Source organism: Sinohyriopsis cumingii, chromosome 18 (assembly GCF_028554795.1).
Source record: "Sinohyriopsis cumingii isolate HCF-2022 chromosome 18, ASM2855479v2, whole genome shotgun sequence".
In the NCBI taxonomy this organism is placed as follows: Eukaryota; Metazoa; Mollusca; class Bivalvia; order Unionida; family Unionidae; genus Sinohyriopsis; species Sinohyriopsis cumingii.
The window spans coordinates 70,967,339-70,987,924 of record NC_142978.1 but is presented as its reverse complement, the minus strand read 5'-3'; the positions used below and the strand labels follow the sequence as shown (position 1 = coordinate 70,987,924).

The window sequence follows — 20,586 nt, the reverse complement described above, 5'->3', positions numbered from 1 at the left end:
AACCTTTTTCATACTGCATGAAAAAATCCCAGTATTGTTCTATCATAGCTTAAAAAACATAAATATGTTTTCAAGATGAAATTTTGATAAATGAAGTAAACTGATGCCTGGTGTTATACATGTGCCAAAAGAACAGAGTCTATCCTGTTTATTCTAACAATGATATTTGGCAGCAAATATGTGTCTGTGGTGTCTGTAAAGTTGCCCAAGCCAAGTAATACATAAATATAGCATAATAAAAGCTTTGGACTGTATCAGATATTTTATTAGCGTTTAGACATTGACTGATGTATAAGTGTCCATCATATCATTTGTTGTTTTGTATCTACTGTAAAACTTCGGTTGCTACAAAATCAGTAAATAACATGGTATTACTTAAATGAAATGTTCAGTCGAAAAGTAATGTTGCTCCTGGATTTCTGGTTAAATATAAGAACATTTTCTATCCTTCCGATGTCATCTTTTATCTACAACTGCGAAACAGTTATGTTCCCAGTTTTCTTCTTCTTCTCACATATTACACAAGAAACAAGTGGATAGCAAAAGTTTACAATTGTGAAATTTTTATTTGATAATATTGCCCACTGCAGAGTGTTATTACAAATATGTTTATATTAAAAAAATTGGAGTTATTAGTTATGTGTGCATCACAAAGGGCATTACTCATTACAATCTGCTGGCAGGGCATTAACCAGATTAATTTATGTTGTGAAACATCATTAGGAGAATGGGCATTTAGGGACCATAACTCTTCTAAATGATGATGTGGAAAGCTGGAAATCCAATCAACATGAAGCAGTGCCATTAAAATCAAAGTCAGAATGACAGGCAATAATGGGTCATAACTCTTTTAAATAATGATGTGGAATGCTGGAAATTCAACTCATTCAAGATCTCACTATTTATAAAGATGTATGACAAAACTGGCTGAACTCGAAGGGTCTTTCTAAAGCAATGCAAAACCTTTATGCTAATGAAACCAATGTCAGGAGGACAGGTAAATCCTGTAAATGATGTGGCTGAATACTGGAAGTCAAAGTCATTTATATTTCAATAACATAAAGCTACATGCCAACAATGGTTGAAATCCATTAATCCTTTGTAAAGTTTAGCTGCAGAAATGAAAGTAGGAGGATGGGCAATCAAGGGTCATAAATTCTCCAAATGGCAACAATGAAAGAAGAACACTTCTGAAGTATTATCAATATAAAATTAGGTTAAAATCCATAAAATTCCAAGTAAAGTTTGGATTCACTGACTGTGCTGAGTCATTCACTACATGTAATTAGGTTAGAGGTGGCAATACTTATTTGATATCATTGTAATCTCTACAACTAGAACAATATCTTATTTTTACACTTCAGTGATTTCAACAGCAATTAATTATAAATCATAAGAATATTGACAGTTATTACTATTGTCAAAATATGTCAAAATATTATATAAATTAACAGATACATATATATAACTATGGACAGACAGATAAGCAAAGAAACAGACTTTGATCAGCATGATGACAGAAATTGTGTTCTCTTAATATACAGTTGTAAGTTGCTGGCATTGTTTCAATGAACAAATCTTAACATATGTTTTTGTAATGCAAACTACAGCTTTTGATCATTTTGCTTTAGAAAATGAGTTCATTATAACAGCAAATGTGTACATTAGCGGAGTTTTTTAATTTGAAACTGACATGTGTTGTTTTGTTTCCAATAAACTAGATTTAAATGTGTGTATCTATTGTCTCTAATAAACTAGATTTAAATGTGTGCTGCCATAGATGCAGCTGAATGTCACTTCTAAGTATTTGATTTCTTCATTATTGTACATGATTTCTTGGAGGCTTGCTGCTTTACCTTCTTCATAGTTCTTGTGGTGCATTTATAACACTGCACATTTGTACAATTCTGATTTTCTTTCAGTTCAGTAGACAAGTCTATGTGCCTTTCACATTTTGAAAAGGGATACAATTTTATGTGAGTCATGTCTAATCAACATACAGTTGAACCTCTTAAGCTATGACTTCATGGGCCTTCATTTAGTCTAGGGAACATCTAAAAGAAACAGGACTGCAATAATCGTAACATGTTGCCTAAAGGTCACATTAAAATGTAAAATTTCATTGTTGGTTGGCAATGACAGGTGGCATGAATATGACTAATGAGCTTACTGATAGTAAGTAGAATTGAGAGGATTAATAAAAGAAGTAAGCTATTAAAGGCCTCCACTGCATCAGATGTTGCTACAGGTGACAGGAGTAAGTAATTAGTTCAAAATGTTATTGACATTTATCTGATCAAGGACAACATGGGAAACTTCACTTATAAACATTCAAAGTACAATGTAACAGCCAACAATTTTGGAATTCAAAACTATAGCATTGGTGGTTTTGAAAATAATGAAGGTTCATAGAAATTTGGTGTGAGTGTAGCTATAATTTAAGTTCAGAATCCAATGCAAAGGTAGAATTCCAGAGCTGGCATTGCAGACTCATACTAAAGAATCACAGGAACAAAACTGTAGCCACCAGCTAATTTAAGTGTAATTTAAAAACTCTTCTAACACTTAAATATCTGTTATTATATATATATATATATATATATATATATATATATATATATATATATATATATATATATATATATATATATATATATATATATATATATAACTATTTTTAATATCTGTTGAGGCAAAAACAAAACATTCCTGTATAAATAAAAATTTAATTTGATATCAATTCTAGTACCTTTTGTAACATTAGTCATCACAACCACTGATCACAATATACCACATATATGCTTGTTTGTAACTTCAGTCCAGCTGTGAACAACATAGACCCAGATCTGCCATTGCAAAAGATCTGGGTCTGTACAGTTTGCATTTGGACTTGGAAGTGAAAATATATGGTAAGCTGGAACAGTAAACAGAAGGTATTATATCACAGTTTCAAAATTCCATATGTCTTTGCTTGAAATTCAAACTACATGACAATTACCATTTGTCCTCAGATAAATTTCAAACACATGACAGTTAACATTTAATCCTGGTTGAAATTTAAACAGACAACAATTACCATATGTTTTTCGTTGAAATTCAAACATATGACAATTACCATTTGTCTCTGGCTGAAATTCAAACATATGAAAATTACCATTTTTCTTTGGCTGAAATTTAAACATGTAACAATTACCATTTTTTGTCCCTGGATAAAATTCAAACAATGACAGTTTAATATTTGTTCTTGGTTGAATTCAAACACACAATAATATACCATTTTTCTTTGGTTGAAATTCAAACACATGACAATTACCAGGGCCAGTGCTACCATATAGGCAAACTAGGCAGCTTCCTAGGGTGCTCAGATTTCAGTGGGCGCATTTCTCCAAATCAACAACAGTTTTGAAAAATAAATAAATTTCAGTTTTCTTGAGGGTCGTTTTTTTTATCCTGGCTTATTTCATACAGGGACAAATAATCGGGTAGATTCAGTCTTATATGTTTGTTGGGTATGAAAAGACAAATGTACATTATGTTTATAAATTTTGAAATTGATATTTCCCTGGGGGGGGGGCCAGAATCTAACCTTGCCCAAGGCGCCAGATCGTCTGGCGCCGGCCCTGACAATTACCATTTATCCTTGTTTGAAATTCAAACATGTAACAATTACCATTTGTCTTTGGTTGAAATTTAAATACATGACAATTACCATTTGTTCTTGGTCGAAATTCAAATACATGGCAGTTAATATTTGTTCTTGGTTGAATTCAAACACACAACAATTACCATTTCTCTTGTGGTTGAAATTCAAACACATGACAATTAGGATGTGTTATAGCAATAACAACATAAAAAATCTGGACAAAAGAGTTTTTATTATACCGGTGCTTAGGAAGCACGAAGACAAAAGGGCGTTGAGTGAAAGAAGACGGCAAGAATGGATAATAATCATAATAATAATAATGAGGACTTTGTATAGCACCTAATCTTTAGAAACTATAAGCGTTTTACAACATTAGACAACACCTATAAGATAAAAAACATATAATGATATGATTACAAAAACAAACACCATGAAATTAGAAAACATTAAAAAAAAACATACTGAGAATATTTAAGGTAGAAAACATTATTAGGTCTTTAAGTTTGTTCTTGCAGTCGAAATAAGTGAATTTTGAGACCCCTCTTGAATGTGATCACTGTGTCATTGTGTCGAAGTTCAGTAGGCAATTCATTCCACGTTGCTGGGCCCTGGTGTGCAAAAGAATGCTGTCCATATGACTTTGTCAGAAGAGGAGCGTAAGTATCTTGCTGGTGTGTACACATAGGTGAGGTCAGATAGGCATGTTGGACTATAGTCCGACAGTGAAACGTAGCACAGAGAACAAATTTTGTGTTTGATTCTGGATCGAATGGATAGCCAGTGTAGGGTACTTAGCAGCGGGGAGATGTGCTCTGATCAGGGTACTCTAAGTATGATCCGAGCAGCTGTGTTTTGAACTTTTTGAAGTTTCTGGAGCAGATATTGAGATGAACCAGACAGAATTGAGTTACAATAGTCCAGTCTTGAAAGTACTAATGAACACACAAGCGTTTTAGTGGCATCAGCTGAAAGATATTTGCGAACTGAGTTGATGCATCTCAGCTCAAGATATGCAGCCTTGCATATGTTTATGACATGTTGGTGCAATGTGAGAGTAATGTCCAGAATAACACCTAGGTTTCGTTCTGATTGTGTGAATTTAATGTTGGTGGTGCTGATATTTATTGTTTGAGGTAAAGGATGTGAATGAGAAAGTCTTTATGTTGTGATCGGAATGGCCTCAGTTTTATCATCATTCATCTGCAGCTTGTCACATGTCATCGATGATTTCACATCAGAATGCACCTCTCTACACCTTGGATGGTAGCATCAACTTCAGTTGGGTGGCTAGATTTGTATATTTGGGTGTCATCAGCGTACAATTGGTGAGACACTGGATGATGATCTATGACACTTTAGAGCGACCGAGTGTACAGAATGAAAAGAACAGGTCCAAGAACAGACCCCTGTGGAACACCACAACATATATCAACTGGGCTGGAGTGTATTCCATTTGCAGACACAATTTGTGTCCTGTTTACCTAGTAGGACTTGAACCACAGTAAGGCTGTATCATGAATGCCAAATACATGCTGGAGACGGTGAAGTAATATATCATGGTGTATTGTGTCAAATGCTGCAGACAAATCAAGGAGGGTGAGGACTGTAATCTTTCCGCTATCCAATACAGAGAGAATGTCATTAACTACCTTTAGAAGAGTAGTTTCAGTACTGTGGCAAGGGTGATATGCAGATTGTACATTGCTAAAAAGACTGTTTGAATTTAGATGAGATACAAGCTGGGATAGAACAAACTTTCCCAAGATTTTTTTTATATGCATGGGAGATTAGAAACTGGGCGGTAGTTCTTTAAATAATTATGGTCTAGTGTAGGTTTCTTCAGCAGAGGCTTTACAGTGGCTGTATTGAATAATGATGGGAATTCCCCGGATGAGAGAGAGGTATTAATAACATCAATTAGTGAAGGCAGTACTGGATCTAAGCATTCAAGCAGCAGTGATGTTGAACTGGATCAAGTTCACATGACTTTGGTGCACTCTTCATCAGGATTGTACGTACGAAATCCATAGAGACAGGTTCAAATGCTGCTAATGGTTGCCGCTCAAATCCTGTATCCCAACTGTATGGTGACGACGAGTCAATTGAAATTGTGGTGTCAAGCTTATCTCTAATGGTTTGTACTTTGTCACGGAAGAAATTTGCAAACATGTCCGGAAGGTCGACTGGAGAGAAGGTAGTTGGAAGTGGTGTAGATTTGTTCCTTGACATTAGCTTGTTAGTAATCTTGAAGAGCTCTTTGCAGCTGGAACTTTCCATGATCTTAGTAATATAGTAGGCTGATTTCGCTGCATGGACTAAATTTGTAACATTCTTCTTAGCGGCTTCATAGATTTGCTTATGAATATTGAGTCTGGTGGAAAGCCAAAGCCTCTCAGCTTTACGGCGGTCTCTTTTAGAAGTGCGAAGCTGGCCCCTAACACTGCTATACCATGGAGAACACTTTTAAATTGATACTCGGCACTTGGTAGCTGGGGCATGTTTGTCAAGCAATGAACGCAGGCAGTTATCGAGTTGTTCTGCGGTAGGAGGTAAGCAAGTTGTTAGGTTAGCTTGGATATCATGCATTAGTTTGGTTTTATTTATCATATGGAGATTTCTCTTAGTAGCAGATAAAAGTGGAGGGTTGGGGACTGATATGTCAAGATGGCATATAATGCAGAGGTGATCTGATGCCAGGTCATGGGATACCAGGGAGGACCGTAGAATGTTATCATCACGTCTATGAAGAATCCAGTCTAAAATGTGACCATGTTTATACTAATACAGATTCCGGATAGTATGACCATAACAATACATAATTTGGATAACATGACCGTGATGATGCAGAATAATTTCCTTGCAAATATGATTCATTTTATATTTACACAACAACATTAAATGAAATAATCTCTGCTTTAACTCAATTAAATCAGTCACATATATTTGCTGATAAGTCGAGTCCAACTACAAACATCAAAGATCCTGATCTGTGGTCACAGAATGTACCAACAGATTGAGTATGTGGTATTTGTTTTACTTAATACTCCTAACAAACCACAGAGACCCAGATCTGCCAGTGCATTATGTGATGGTAGAGCTGTGTCTATGCTGTTTTCTATTGGACTTGACTTATAACCAAGTGCATCAGTCAGTATATGTTGTATTTCAAGTGACACAGTTTATTTCTGTGGATATCAAAGATGCACAAAATATTTCAGCTGATACAATTTACGTCTCTGAATATCAAAATAAGGATGAGATATTTCAAGAGACTCAATTTACTCCCGTGGATATTAAAATATGTAAGAGATATGAAAGGCAAAGATGAATAAAAGTTTCATAATAATTTAAGTTATAAAAGTTAAAACCTAGATTTATATCAGATGAAGAATCTGAACCGTTTTATTTTGCTTCGGGCAATGATTACAGGGCTAAATTTGATCATTTCTATATCATTATATTTGTAAAGAATGTCAAAAGTACTAGGAAAAATTCTATTTGTTTAAGCACACTTTAAAGTCTAATTGAGCTAAAAGGAAAAGGGTAAAAAAAACTTAAATAACTCTTGTTCACAGCTTAAATGCATGTTATATATAACTGTACAGTTTAATAATGAAATCTAAACAGTTCAATTTCTGTTTTGCTTGAAATTTGATACAACCATAGCTCAGTGCTGCCTATCGTAGCCTTGAGTGCAACTGTCTTTCCTTGCTACACAGCATCTTCGTTTTTCTGCTATCCAGGTAAATTATGCAGCTGACTAAACACATGATTAATACCATTATATGATGTATGAAAGATCTTACATTCTAATAATTTACCTTAGCTACACTCTCTAATGCATCTTCAGTCTTCTCCTCGACATCCTGGTATATTTTTTTCTCATCTTCTAAAACATTCTCATCATCAGCAAAGCTTATATATATATATATATATATATATATATATATATATATATATATATATATATATATATATATATATATATATATATATATATTTGTTAGGATTGTGAACTAAAGACCTCCATTGTCACGGAATTGTATAAATCCTTTTATTTATTAAATGTACTCGGGTTTCGTTTTTTGTGTACAACGATACCCGAGGCTGATTTATACATACTGCACAAACATTTCGAAATAGTAAGTTCGGTTCATCCTATGCCACACGGGCAAAATGATTTCGATGGGAAGAATCAAATACTTCCAGCACACAGACGATGTATTGTGGCATCGTCTTTGTATAAATACCTCACCATGGGTCAAAATCTTTACATTACGGAACGTCTTGTCAATGAGCGATCTACTTTAAGGACTTGCATATCTTCAGCTGTAGAGGTATGTAAGTTATTAATTTCTTGTGTAGAAGTTATCACTATTGTACTACCACGTTTAGTTTTTTTTAAAATATTTTCCATGTAGCTTCAACTTATCATGCAAATATTTTCGATGTTTGTTTGTGACTTAGCAAGAGATTTATATTATATTATATTACGTTTAGTAACGTAGGATTCTTGTCAGGCACGATTAGGTTCACTTCTGAACTTGTGTGCTATTTTGTTGTTGTTGCTGTTGTGGGCTTTAACGCCATTTTTCTATGCATAGGTGGAGAAATAACACAGGAAAACCCCAGGAAGAACCACCGACTCACGAAAAGCTACTGGCAAGCTTTCTCACATACCCACATTAGCCGAATCCTAGACTTGAACCCACGCAGACAGAGGTGAGATAGCAGTGATCCGTAACGGAGAGCGCTTTAGACCACTCGGCAACTCGGGGCCCCTGTGTTTTTTTTGTTGTAATTATTGTGCCGATAATGTAATCTGTGTAGCTTACGTTATATAACGTCATTACGTTTTATAGTATATGTTCCTGTCATGCATAGTACATGGTGTTAGATGTATCTTTAGCTGACCAGAGTGATTGGAGTCGCAGCTGTTGTATAGCTGATTGAAGTGACCAGAGTTATCAGAGTATCAGAGTGATCGGAAGAGCTAACATTGAAGTTGACCATAACAGATGTGAAGCTGAACCATAGCAGCCGTGGAGCTGAGTAAACAGTGTTGCTGGTCAAGTAGCAGGTGATCGGGCGTTGCTGATCGAGATTGGTGGGCACTGATTGCTTGATTGACCAACGTGTAATACTGACTGCTTGATTGACCAGTGTGTCTGCTAGCCAAGTGTGCTGGTGATGGAGTGTATAATTCCATACATGTAATATTTTAGCCGTGGACTAATCTTTGGGGTTTGTAATACCCAGTGTGTTTTTGGGACTGTAAAGATATTTTGTAAATCTGTCCCTTTGTTTTCATCATTTTCACTGTTTGAGTGAACACATTTTTACTACACGAGTAAAATACCACAGGTTTTAATATTTGAGTAAAACACACCATTCTTTCATTGTGAAATCACTGTGAATCATTCACCCTTTGTCCTTGTACTGTGTAAGGTCATCTATTTGTATTTTCATTATTTAGTTCACGTGGATTATGTTAAATGATCCAATATTTGGATATTATACACACGTATTAATCATAATTCTTTTTTCATTCAAGTCATTCGTCATTAAACATTGTATTTGTATCACCATCAAAGGCGTTCTGTTGTAAGTCCGAAATCCCACCCCCTTTTCATGTTACAAATGGAGTCAGAAGGGGGATCATTTAAATTTAATGGAGAACTGAAATTATGGTTTCATTATTCTTGTATGATCTTTTGTGTGTTTCAGACGCTCTTGACAAGACAGTGAGGTTAAGTAATCATATAATATTAATTTTATTTTTTGTACACATTTCATGTTTTTGTTGCCTTCCGAGATGGAAAATACAGTTCGTTGAAATTATAGTAATTACGCATTTTCTGCATAATACTGCACTTTAAGTTGGTCATGTTTGAAATATCATAAATGAAAGAACTTGTAGAACTGGGGAAACAGTTTGGCTATGAGGGAGAGTCCCTTAGAAATTTTGTTCGTGAAAAACAGGCTAAGGAAAGGGATCAGAGAGAAATAGAAATGGAACCCAAGAGGGAGTTAATAGAAAAAGAAAAGAGGGCAGAAAGGGAGAAACTAGAGATAGAAAGGGAAGCCGAAGAAAGAAAAATGGCTTTTAAAAAGGAAGAGATAGAATTAGAAAAGCAAGCCGAGAAGGAGAAGATAGAATTAGAGAAGGAGAAGATAGAATTAGAAAAACAGGCCGAAAATGAAAGGATATGATGGGAAAGGGAAGCAGAAAGGGAGAAGATAGAACTACTTAAAGAAGTAGAGGATAGGAAGTTAGAAAGGGAAACACGAGTGAGGTTAGAAGCTTGATAAATAGAAGATAGAAATAGGGTGAGGGAGTATCAAAGATATTCTGAGCTATTGCAAACTAAAAGGGAGGGGGAACATGATTCTAAACTGACAAAGATAACATGGATAGTTATCTAAACAGGTTTGAAATGTACACCACTGTACAAATATGGAAAAAAGACGGTTGGTCACTTCATCTTAGCGTGTTGTTCAATGGTAAAGCATTCCACGTGTATTCGCGTTTATCCGCGGCCGATTCACTGAATTACATCACATTGAAACAAGCACTTCTGAAGAAATACAGTCTAATCGAGCAAGTGTTTCGCAAGAAGTTTAAGTATAGCAAACCCGAGGGAGGCTAGACATTCACTCAATTAGTAGGACGTACAATTACTTGCTGTGATGGGTGGAATGTGATAAAGTCGTTGGGACATTTGGGGGTCTTATTGATTTCTTGCTTCGGGACAAACTATTGACAGCTTGTGGCAAGATGTTATATTTGTTCTTGAGGAAAAAGTCCTTCACAAATATATATGACATGGCCGCACAGGTGGATTTATTGGCTGAAGGTTGGAGTGGTTCTCAGAATGTCATCTCGAGAGACAGCAAAGCTGGGAATCAGGTCAAGGACCAAAAACCCAAGGAACCTGAAGAACCTGGTAGGGATAACAAAGGAAGACATAAGGACAAGCAGTATTTCACTTGCAAGGAGTTGGGACATATCTCCCCCAATTGTCCTGAGTGGAAGGGACCAGTCCAGAGAGTCACGATGGCAATTGGAGGCAGACGGTAGGTAGATGGAAAACTCGATATTTTCAGCAGGCTAAGCGGGAAGCAGTGTACGAGCCAGTGGTGCATGCAGAGTTCAGTTGCTATGCTACCCAATTGATCGGCACGTGTATTTTCCCCGAGGCAAGGGTACCGAGCGCAAATGGCACTGTCAACGGACAAGAAGTAACCGTTTTACGAGACACACGTTGCACTAATGTAGTCGTGAAACTGAGCCTCGTCCGCGATGACCAATTGCTTGGGCTTAAATCGCCTTGTATGCTACTGGACCAAACAATCGACCACGTCCCTATTGAAAGGATAGATATCGAAACACCTTTTTCAACCAGGACCGTGGATGCGTTGTGCATTGCCAACCCGATCTATGAACTTATGATTGGCAATTCCTGATCATGCAAGCAGTGCAAACCAGAGCTCAGGTAAAGGAGGATATAAAACTGCTACGTAAATTAAAAGTACCGGAAGCCATTACCGATATCTCCCGCGCAGAATTTTTGAATGAACAAGAACGTGACGCATCTTTAGCATTATCTGGAACCATGAAGAAGTGTAAGAACGGGGGTTCCTCTAAATTTCTACGTCGAAAAGGTTTAATGTACAGGTAAAACTCTTCACTTGATAGGAAGTTCTTGCAACTAGTGGTCCCCAGAAATTCAGGTCCCATGTGTTGAAGGTTGCGCACGAGTCGAGTATGGTGGGTCATTTAGGTATGAAGAAAACAACAGATAGGGTATTAGGAGAATTATATTGACCTGGTGTCAATAGCGACGTAGCGAGGTTCTGTCGCTAGTGCGATGTTTGCCAGAAGACGGTATCTAAGGGAAGGGTAAGGCAGGTCAGCATCACATTTTCGCGTATGTGACCAAGACTACTATTAATTCTGTGTACGGTAAATTGTCTTGGATTATTATTTCAATACTGCCACAATATGATAACCCTCCGCAGCTGAGATATTCAGACTTGAGACACTGAGAGATAAACTAAATTTGACCATTGAATGCGATCATCAATAATCCAAATATTAGTTTCAGAAATAGTTAATCCTTGCGACGAGTGAATCGTTATAGCATATCTTAGAATCCACGGAGTTTTGTCCCTCACTCCGTCAGGTGTTAACGTGCCCTCAACAACACTGTCAGGAACTAAAACAACATCATTTAACACAAGATTTTGTTTCTTTGAAGATTCTGGTATATCAACTTCAATTGTTTGTCGTCGCGTATCTGCTGGTCGATAACACAATGGTACAGGTATATTTGAAATTTTTTCTTTATGTAACATACATAATTGTTGTTGAAGTGTATCACGAGCTATCTTTCTACTTGCAACTATCAAATCATCTGGTCTCCATAAATTTCAAAAATTGTTTATATGTATTTCTGAAATTATCTCCCGCATTATTTCACACTGAATTTTATTTGGTTGTCGTCTGATTAAAGTTCTTAATCTCTCTTAATTCTGGATCAAGCGCTCTATGATCATCGGTCATTTCAAAATAATCGACGAACTTTTTTAGCCATTTATGTGGAAACAATCAAGCAAAAGGCGATGGTTGACCATGATCGCCGTACATTATTACAGCAGTATTTTTTGTCAACAACCAATCAAGAAATGTTTTTAGTGTTTCTAGTGGCACTGTACATATTTCATCCCAAACAATAATCTTTAGAATATATTTCTCACCCATTCGATCAGGAGTCCATGTATCTCTCTTCACTGAAAAAAGATGTGATAAGTACAAGGTTTAACTCCTCATTCGTTCATTTCTCTGGCGAATCTGTGTGTAGGTGTTAAAATAACCATATCAACATACTTTGAAGAACTCTGACGAAAAAATTCAATCGCACGTGTTGTTTTACCAGAACTCCAGGCCCATTGAGATAAACTGTCGTATGTCTAGCTATAGGATCATACACGGATGGTGCTGATGACAGTTTCGATATATGATTATTTTTGTAATAAATATTTTTGATTTCAACGTCGGTAGATTCAGAATTACTAAGTATCTTTTCTTGTTTTATTCTCCATTTGCTCTATGGTTTTTATTGATATAAAATGAACCTGTAGTGACTCGAACCGCAGTATCTGGAAATATGTTTATCATCGATAATAAATTTATCGAAACATACGCGAGCATTGAAGATCTTAAATGAGAAAACTGCGTGAATCACCATCAATATAATTCATAATTGTACCTAATTTAGCTCCATTTGGCAAGAAAACTGTTTCTCGACTTACAAATATATTTCTCTTCGTTGTATCAGTAATAATAAAATCTAGTTCAGCAACATCTACAATTAATCTTATACAATGTCGTTTATGATCATATGATCCTCCTTGGGCAAAATTAGCCAGTTATAGTTCTGCCAAGATCTTTTGCGTTTTTATTTTCAAAATCGGTTACATCAGGACTTTCATCATCAGAATATTTCTTTTGCTGTGGTAACCAAACTTGTTTCTGCGGACTATATGATATAATTGATTCACTTACTATTAACGATAATAGTATTTTTACATCGAGCATATACCGTAATAATACAGTTGGTGCCCACATTTTTTCTGAAAAATGTTTGCCAAACCAGACATAACAACTCGGATGAAGATCTTCGGCAAACTTAAATGACTCGATACAAGCGAATCCAGTCAGGTCTAAATCTGGTAAGGATCCATTTAGCGAAACTCTGGTTATCTCGTGTGTTGGATGTCCAAATCGCTCATAATATTTCGAACACTCTCCCATTTCAAGAAAGGTTCCGGAATAGCATGCAACCATATCAACCAAAATAGCATCTTTATAATCGTTTCTGGTTTTCCATAATCCACCATGTCCATATTCGACATAACTCGATATTATATCATCGAGAAAATCAAACCTCGTTGGCTTCCAGAAAAATCTCTCGCTAGCAAAATGAATCAGCGATTGATGGAATCGTAAAATAATTACTGAGTAACTTTTCGTGGTCGTTGTTGTACTTTGACTCAAGATCTTTCATTTCTTTGTGGAGCGATGTTGTACGAGAAATATCTCCATTAGGTCGTTCAAACTGATCATAGTTTCCATCATCGGAACTCTGAAATAACTATACTGATACTGGATCATTCTTACTTATTTCGTTAATAAAATCAAACATATCACCGTTGTAAATTTGAAAAGTTCGATTTCGTGGATATATTGTTATAGCATTAGTCTACGCATGCGCATTATGATCAATAATTTCAATCGAAGCTCCTTTCGATTTCTATTTCGATTCGTACAAAATCTCTTCTGTTATTGTTCTTACTTTTATTATGAATCTTGAATTCTTTCCTAATTTAGCAACATCATTTATTTTAGTTCCTTTATCCTTGACTGATTCTGCCTACTTATTTTTTACGTCTTACATCCGTTAAACCATTTCCACGTATCGCGTTTGTAAAACGTTCCATTACTCGTTCGGCTACAGAATTTATTTTCGAAATTTTCATTGGTTTGAGATGATGAACGCTGGGTTTATCATTCAGCTGATATATTGCATAAATAATGGCGGTCACAGGATACGCTCTTTTATAATACGGTTTGCCAATACCAGTCAACATTTCTTGTTTGGAATTTTTATTTAATTTTACAGTATCGCCAATACCTTGCTGTAATCGAACAGAGTCTCGTTTGTCACTGACAATCCAAGTATCGTCGACTTCTTTAATAAATGTTACTCTGAAAAATATCTTTGATTGTCGAGATAATTAATAATCGTCGCCGCTCATTGGTCGTTCATTGTGGCATCGATGACTTCGTTATTGTGCATGATTCTAAATGTTGACCTCACATGAGATGCACCATCTTCCTTAGCATAACGAACACTTTTAATTAATTATTATTTGATGGACTAGCTAAAATTCCTCTACCTGGGTCAGGGGTTATTCTGTCAAGGTCGAATCTAGATTTAGAAGGTTCAAACAAATAATAAATGCAGGTGGTTAATGATAGGTTCTACAACTTCCTGTAACAAAACCTGCGAAAACGGATTTTGTGGACTTCAATTACAAAGTGTACGAAGAGGGAGTTTAGGACCGAATCCGTGTTTAAAGTGTGGTGTTGGGGTTAGAGGGAAAACGCAGTTGTGTGTGCAACGTAGTGGTAAAAAATACAGAGAGCTGAAAAGACATTATGATTTAAAAAAATAACACAGACAATATTGACAGTTATAAAAAATGCAAAAGACTATCTCGCCAGATTTATCAAAATAATTACTTAGACAATTTTTTTTACATAAAATGGAGTTTTTAAAACATCCCATCATCAAGAATTATGAGGCATCTCGAGATGGTGTAATCAGGCACTGTCGACTGAAAAAAACCGTCGGTTCTGTCATAAAGGCTGGTTAATTCAAATTTTCTGCTGGGGAAGAAAAATAATTTCTGCCATAAATTCGTCTGCGAGTGTTATCACGGAGTAATCGAAGATGGTCAACGACAGTAATCTCAATAATTCCTTTGATAATTTACAAGCTGTTACACAAAGTCAAAATTACAAATTTGGAGATACAGGGAAATGAAAAAAATTAGTGTGGTTACATCTGTAAATACAGAAACTGGCGAAGAAATAATATTTACTTCTATAAATGCAGCTGGCAGACATTTTGATATTCACCCACGTTTGGTGCAATATGTCATAGACAATATTATCAGATCAGCATTTTCGAAGAAATATAAACAAAAAATACGATTTCAGTATCTCCCGATTGTGTTAGATACAAACAGATGAAGGGAGAGAACTAAGATTTCTCCGGTAGATTAAGTAGTTACCCTGCTTGTTACTGCGTATCAATTAGATTTTTTTTAAACATTTCAGTAGCTCCCGATTATGTTAGACATAAACAGATGAAGGGAGATAAGTCTGTCAAGCAAAGCTATCTCCGGTAGAGTAATTATGTAGTTATCGGGCTTGTTACTCCATACTATTTATATGACTAATTGAGATTATTTTTGTCATCATTAATACAATAATGTGTGGCAATTAACACACACAGTGCAAGAAAATGTTTTACTTACTTGTTAAATCGGGGCCCCAAGTGGCCGAGCGGTATAAAGCGTTTTCCGTTACGGATCACTGCCATCTCACCTCTGTCTGCGTGAGTTCGAGTCTAGGATTCGGCCAATGTGGGTATGTGAGAAAGTTTCTCAGTAGCTTCTCGTGGGTCGGTGGTCCTTTATGGGGTTTTCCCGGGTTCTTCCTCCACCATTAATACTGGCCGCCATATATAGCCTATCTTGTGCTGAAAATGGCGTTAAACCCTACAACAACAACAACAACAACTTGTTCACTCCCGAATGCACTTCCAGACTAACTGGGTCACGTGATTGAGTTTTAGAATAACCTGAGTTCAAGAATAACATGTGTTCCAGAATAATTGAGTTCCAGAATAACTGAGTTCCAGAATAACTGATTGGCAGAATAACCTGAGTTCCAGAATGACTCAATCACGTGATTTTTTTGTGAACATTCTGCATAAGCGTTATTCATGATTATAAAAGACACCAGAATTTCTCTCTCCCAGTGATTCTGGAAGTGTGTTCGTGGGAATGAACAGGTAAGTAAAACGTTCATTTAGTAATCTAGGGGTTGTGTTTGCGCTATAATACACAATTGCATTATGCCGTGTTGGCTGAGAAATATAATAGAAACATATATTTATAATATAATGAACTACGAAAATATTAACGCTTTTATCCCTGCAATTAAAAAATCAAACATGGCGGTATATAAATATCAGATGAACTAAATCCTGAAACAATTATTTGCGATTTTGAATCAATATAGCAACGAAAATTTGAAGATAGATATACACTGCCAGCAGAATACGGGTTCATTAAGATCAACCAACAAACTATGTTCCAATCCTTGGCTTCGGTCAAAGGATCAGAAGTTAAAAAATTCGCATCACTTTCCCGCGTGATTGAGAAAAAAAAATAGATCAGAATTTGCTCGCGAATAAGAAACAAAAACATTATAAACACACGTGTGAGGCAGTTGAGAAAGATTATGTCTGATCGTGAAAATGAAAGCAGTGTTAGTGACTGTAATGTTTGTGAAAGTGAAAGTTATGGCAGCGTCCGTTTACTTGTTTTTAATTTTCCTTGCTTATCTTGAAATACAACCACTTTGTTTGGATCTACATTTGCAAGATTTAATAATTCAGATATTTCATCACTAATCTGTTTACTTACATTTTCATGAGTAATTCCGTTCGTTTTTCGTTTTTGTTGAGAAGAAGGTCTGCCGTAAATATCAACCATTATATTGTCAGATCTGTTTGAAACAACGATGGATTGTTATACCGTCCACTTGTATAATCGTGCACGACGTTCTGGATAATATTGTTGATGATGATACATCGTCGAGTAAAGCATTTAATTCACGGCCACATATTGGCGGATCTGTTATTGTTTATATTGGTAATTTTGAATACCAAATTTGAATATTTTTATCGTGTTTGTATATTTCAGAAATTCAACTGTTGGCGCTAATCCATACGAATCAAAATAAACAATCACACGTGGATCAATTGCGTATGAAACCCAATGAGTACCTGGGCCAGAACTTCCATCGAGATTAATGATACCTGCGTCAATATTGTTTGGTTGATTTGGTAATTGATCACGCATAAAACACCTCTAAAACGTTATATATTTTTTTAGCAGCATCGAGTAAATCAAAATTGGACATAGGAAGAATCAGCGAAGTGTTCCTGGAAGTCTCAGACCTTTTCCATACCAATGAGGGGTTCCTGGTAACCTTAGACTACTTCACCCTTGTTAGAAGTTCTTATTCTTTTTCCTGTTGCTTTCATGAATGCCATTCCAGCAGCAATTCCAACCGCGCCAAATGCAGCTGCTTTTGCAACAGCTGGGGCTGCATGGTCTATCAACGCTGGTATAGCTATAAGAAGTAGAAATATACCACCTGTTTTAACTGCGTCTTTAATGGCATCCAGAGAAAGATCAAATTTAACACCGGTATTTGATCGCTTGGCGTTAGTGAAGTGCTTGAGTTGACGTTCAGTCAGTGATATTTTATTTTGACCACCTGTGATCTGATCTTTCTTAGTGTTATTTTTGTTCCAGAATTCATTTTTGATACTGATAGTAGATTTTCAATCTGTCCAGGAGTCAGACTGACACTAACATGATGATTTGCAATTATAATATCATTAGTGATTTAATTACATGTTTTCTACTGGAGCATCAATAACTCTCATTCATCCACCAAAACCTTCAATTAACGTTGTTTTGCCTGAGATGATGGCAGCGATTGTACTGTAATTAGCAATAGCTTATGTTGTCACACGAGCTCGAAAGCGTATATCAACGACAGATTGTCTGACTAAATCCAGGTGTTCCAGCAAAAAGTAACAGATCGGATATAAAGTTGTGTAATCTAGTTGTGATATTTGCAAACCAGTATCCACATTTTGATCACGTCCAATGAATGTCATCAAACGATGATATTCACTTGCAACATGATTTTGATCAAAATTCAATAATATATCTTCAGATGGTTCTTGTTGTCCACTTATCCTTAATGAAACTTCACTAAATCCAGTTTTTTTCAAATATCATTATACTGTGCATGTGTGAATTTATTCGTTCAGCATTTTGAAAAGCAACAAATATATGTCGCGTGCAGAAACACCTTGCTGTGATGCTATATGCCATGTGAATAAACCATTAACAGTACTTTGAACACTATTTGTGGCCATCGTCAACCATGATAATGTTGATTTACCACCCGAGTCCATTAAAGAGAGCAAAAATTTCTGAATAATGCAGGTCATGTTTTCAACCTTTCGAATTCAGTTTAGCAATACACATGATACAAATTGGTTTTGAATTTGTCCTCCACAGAATAATCAGTGACTTTCTTGTTCTTTGAAATCCTGCTCGTACGAAAGGTTAGATGCAAGATAAGACAGATCCCAATGTCGCAAGAACTTCTACCCCCTTGTTTTTGACTGCAAAGAAAGCAAGTTGCATTACCATCTCTAAGTATTGAGAATGTTACCTGTAGCAGTAAAGTTTTCACTTATAATACAAGTCTCCTACAAAGCAAGGAGTAGGTAGAACAGCTTTCAAGTCAGATGTTAAAAGATGTGAAGTTGCATCAGATTTGGAGCTTTTCTTGTCTTTCTCATTTTCTTACCGGGGAATTTTCTTTCTAGTTTGGTAGTCATTATATTTCTTTCTGTTTATTTCTTCCAATTTTCCTTCTGTTTTAAGGTACTCTTAGACACTGCAAATTGGACACTGGTCATTCTTGGGAAGGAAAACGACATTTTGTAATCATTGAAGAAAATGTCTCTGTGCAAGTTTTTCCTGAACGGAGATTTTTCCCAGCTTCTTTGTACTTTTGTACGTAAAGTGAGTACATTCGTCTAATATTTAAGTCATGTGAAAGGTATTTCCGTTTTGTGTCTTTTCTTGTGTAATGCGGTTCAGCTGTAGCAAAACTATTGATGTGGTGATGAACAAACGTTTCTGGTGTTTTACTGGGGAGGGTATAAGCTCCCACCATCTATACCAGCAAAAATTCAATGTTCTTTACTCCTCATTGCATATTCGACGATTGTATTGCAAATGTCTGATTTACTTAGGATTAAGTATTTAGCACACATGAAATTTGTCCTGACCAACAATTGTGTAAAATGCCTGATACACATTTCTTCTCCTAAATTCGTTCAGGTTCTGTCTGCTCCACATGCCGACAAACAAAACTTCTCTGCTTCTCATAATCACCTAAACTCAAGTAAGTATGCACAATTTCCATTCGCTGATCATGTTATTTGTCCTGATTACTTGAATATGCAACGTTAGCAGTCCACATATTTTACTGTTCTTGTAGTTGTTTTTCCATACTTCTTAACAAAATCATCGCCTTTTAACTTCCTTTGTTTACGTACATTTGCCTACCACTTCTCTAGACCTTTTCTTGAGAAGGCTTCTTTAGATTCGGACTTTGATAATTAGCATCCTGTTGTAACCTATAGGTTAATGTTTGGAAGGTGTGCACATTTCATCCTGTAGCTTGGGTAATATGTCTTCAAGTGAATACCATCTATTTGGACTTCATCGACTGCAGGAACATTTAGATCAGTAGCAGCTGATTGTTGATAATATGTCTTGCACATCACGCTATTTGGACATCAGTCTTGTTTGTTTGTCTTGCATAATTCTTTCCTTTACACGTAATTATACTGATCTCTACACTTTATTTGAATATGTGCAATAGCAATTCGTTCTGTATGGGATGGCGATATCAGATCTGGTTGATTGGTTGACGATTCAAGATATTCGCCATGCACAGTGGAACAAAATCCAACATATCTGAATTCCACTGTCCATCTTTCTTTACTGCGTTGATCATTTTAATCAAACTGTTTTATTCTTCCTCACGTGTAAGCTTCTCCGTAAAAGTAACAAAGCGCATAATATTCTCCAGATGCTTATCTATGTTAGCTCTCAGACCATTCGTTGACATATAATGGTCCAAATGTTCTAAAACATCAGCCATTAAACTGTTGTCATCTGGGTCAATCGTCTTTCTTTCTATCATATTGCTTGCTTAGAGCTCGCCCAGAAGAATGGTGTGATGTTTATGCAGCATATTACTGCTTTTGAAAGACCAGAGTTGTCTTTCATTTTTATCTCAGTATATTTGTATTATTTCCAAAGTGTGATATGTCACCGATATCCCCTGCATTTGATAGTTCCGTTGGTTTATCATTGTGAGAGCTAATCAAAGGATTGTTCTTTATTCTGCTGCATTTTGTCTTATTTTTGTAAAACTTTTTTTCATTGGTTGTCTTTTTATGTCTTCATTGCTTTTTCCA

At 35.9% G+C, this 20,586-nt stretch overlaps 1 pseudogene; it reads right to left on the bottom strand.

Moving 5' to 3' along the window:
- Positions 1–18,757: 18,757 nt before the first annotated feature.
- LOC149776937 (uncharacterized) lies at positions 18,758–20,120 on the bottom strand (annotated as a pseudogene).
- Between the last annotated feature and the right edge of the window lie 466 nt (positions 20,121–20,586).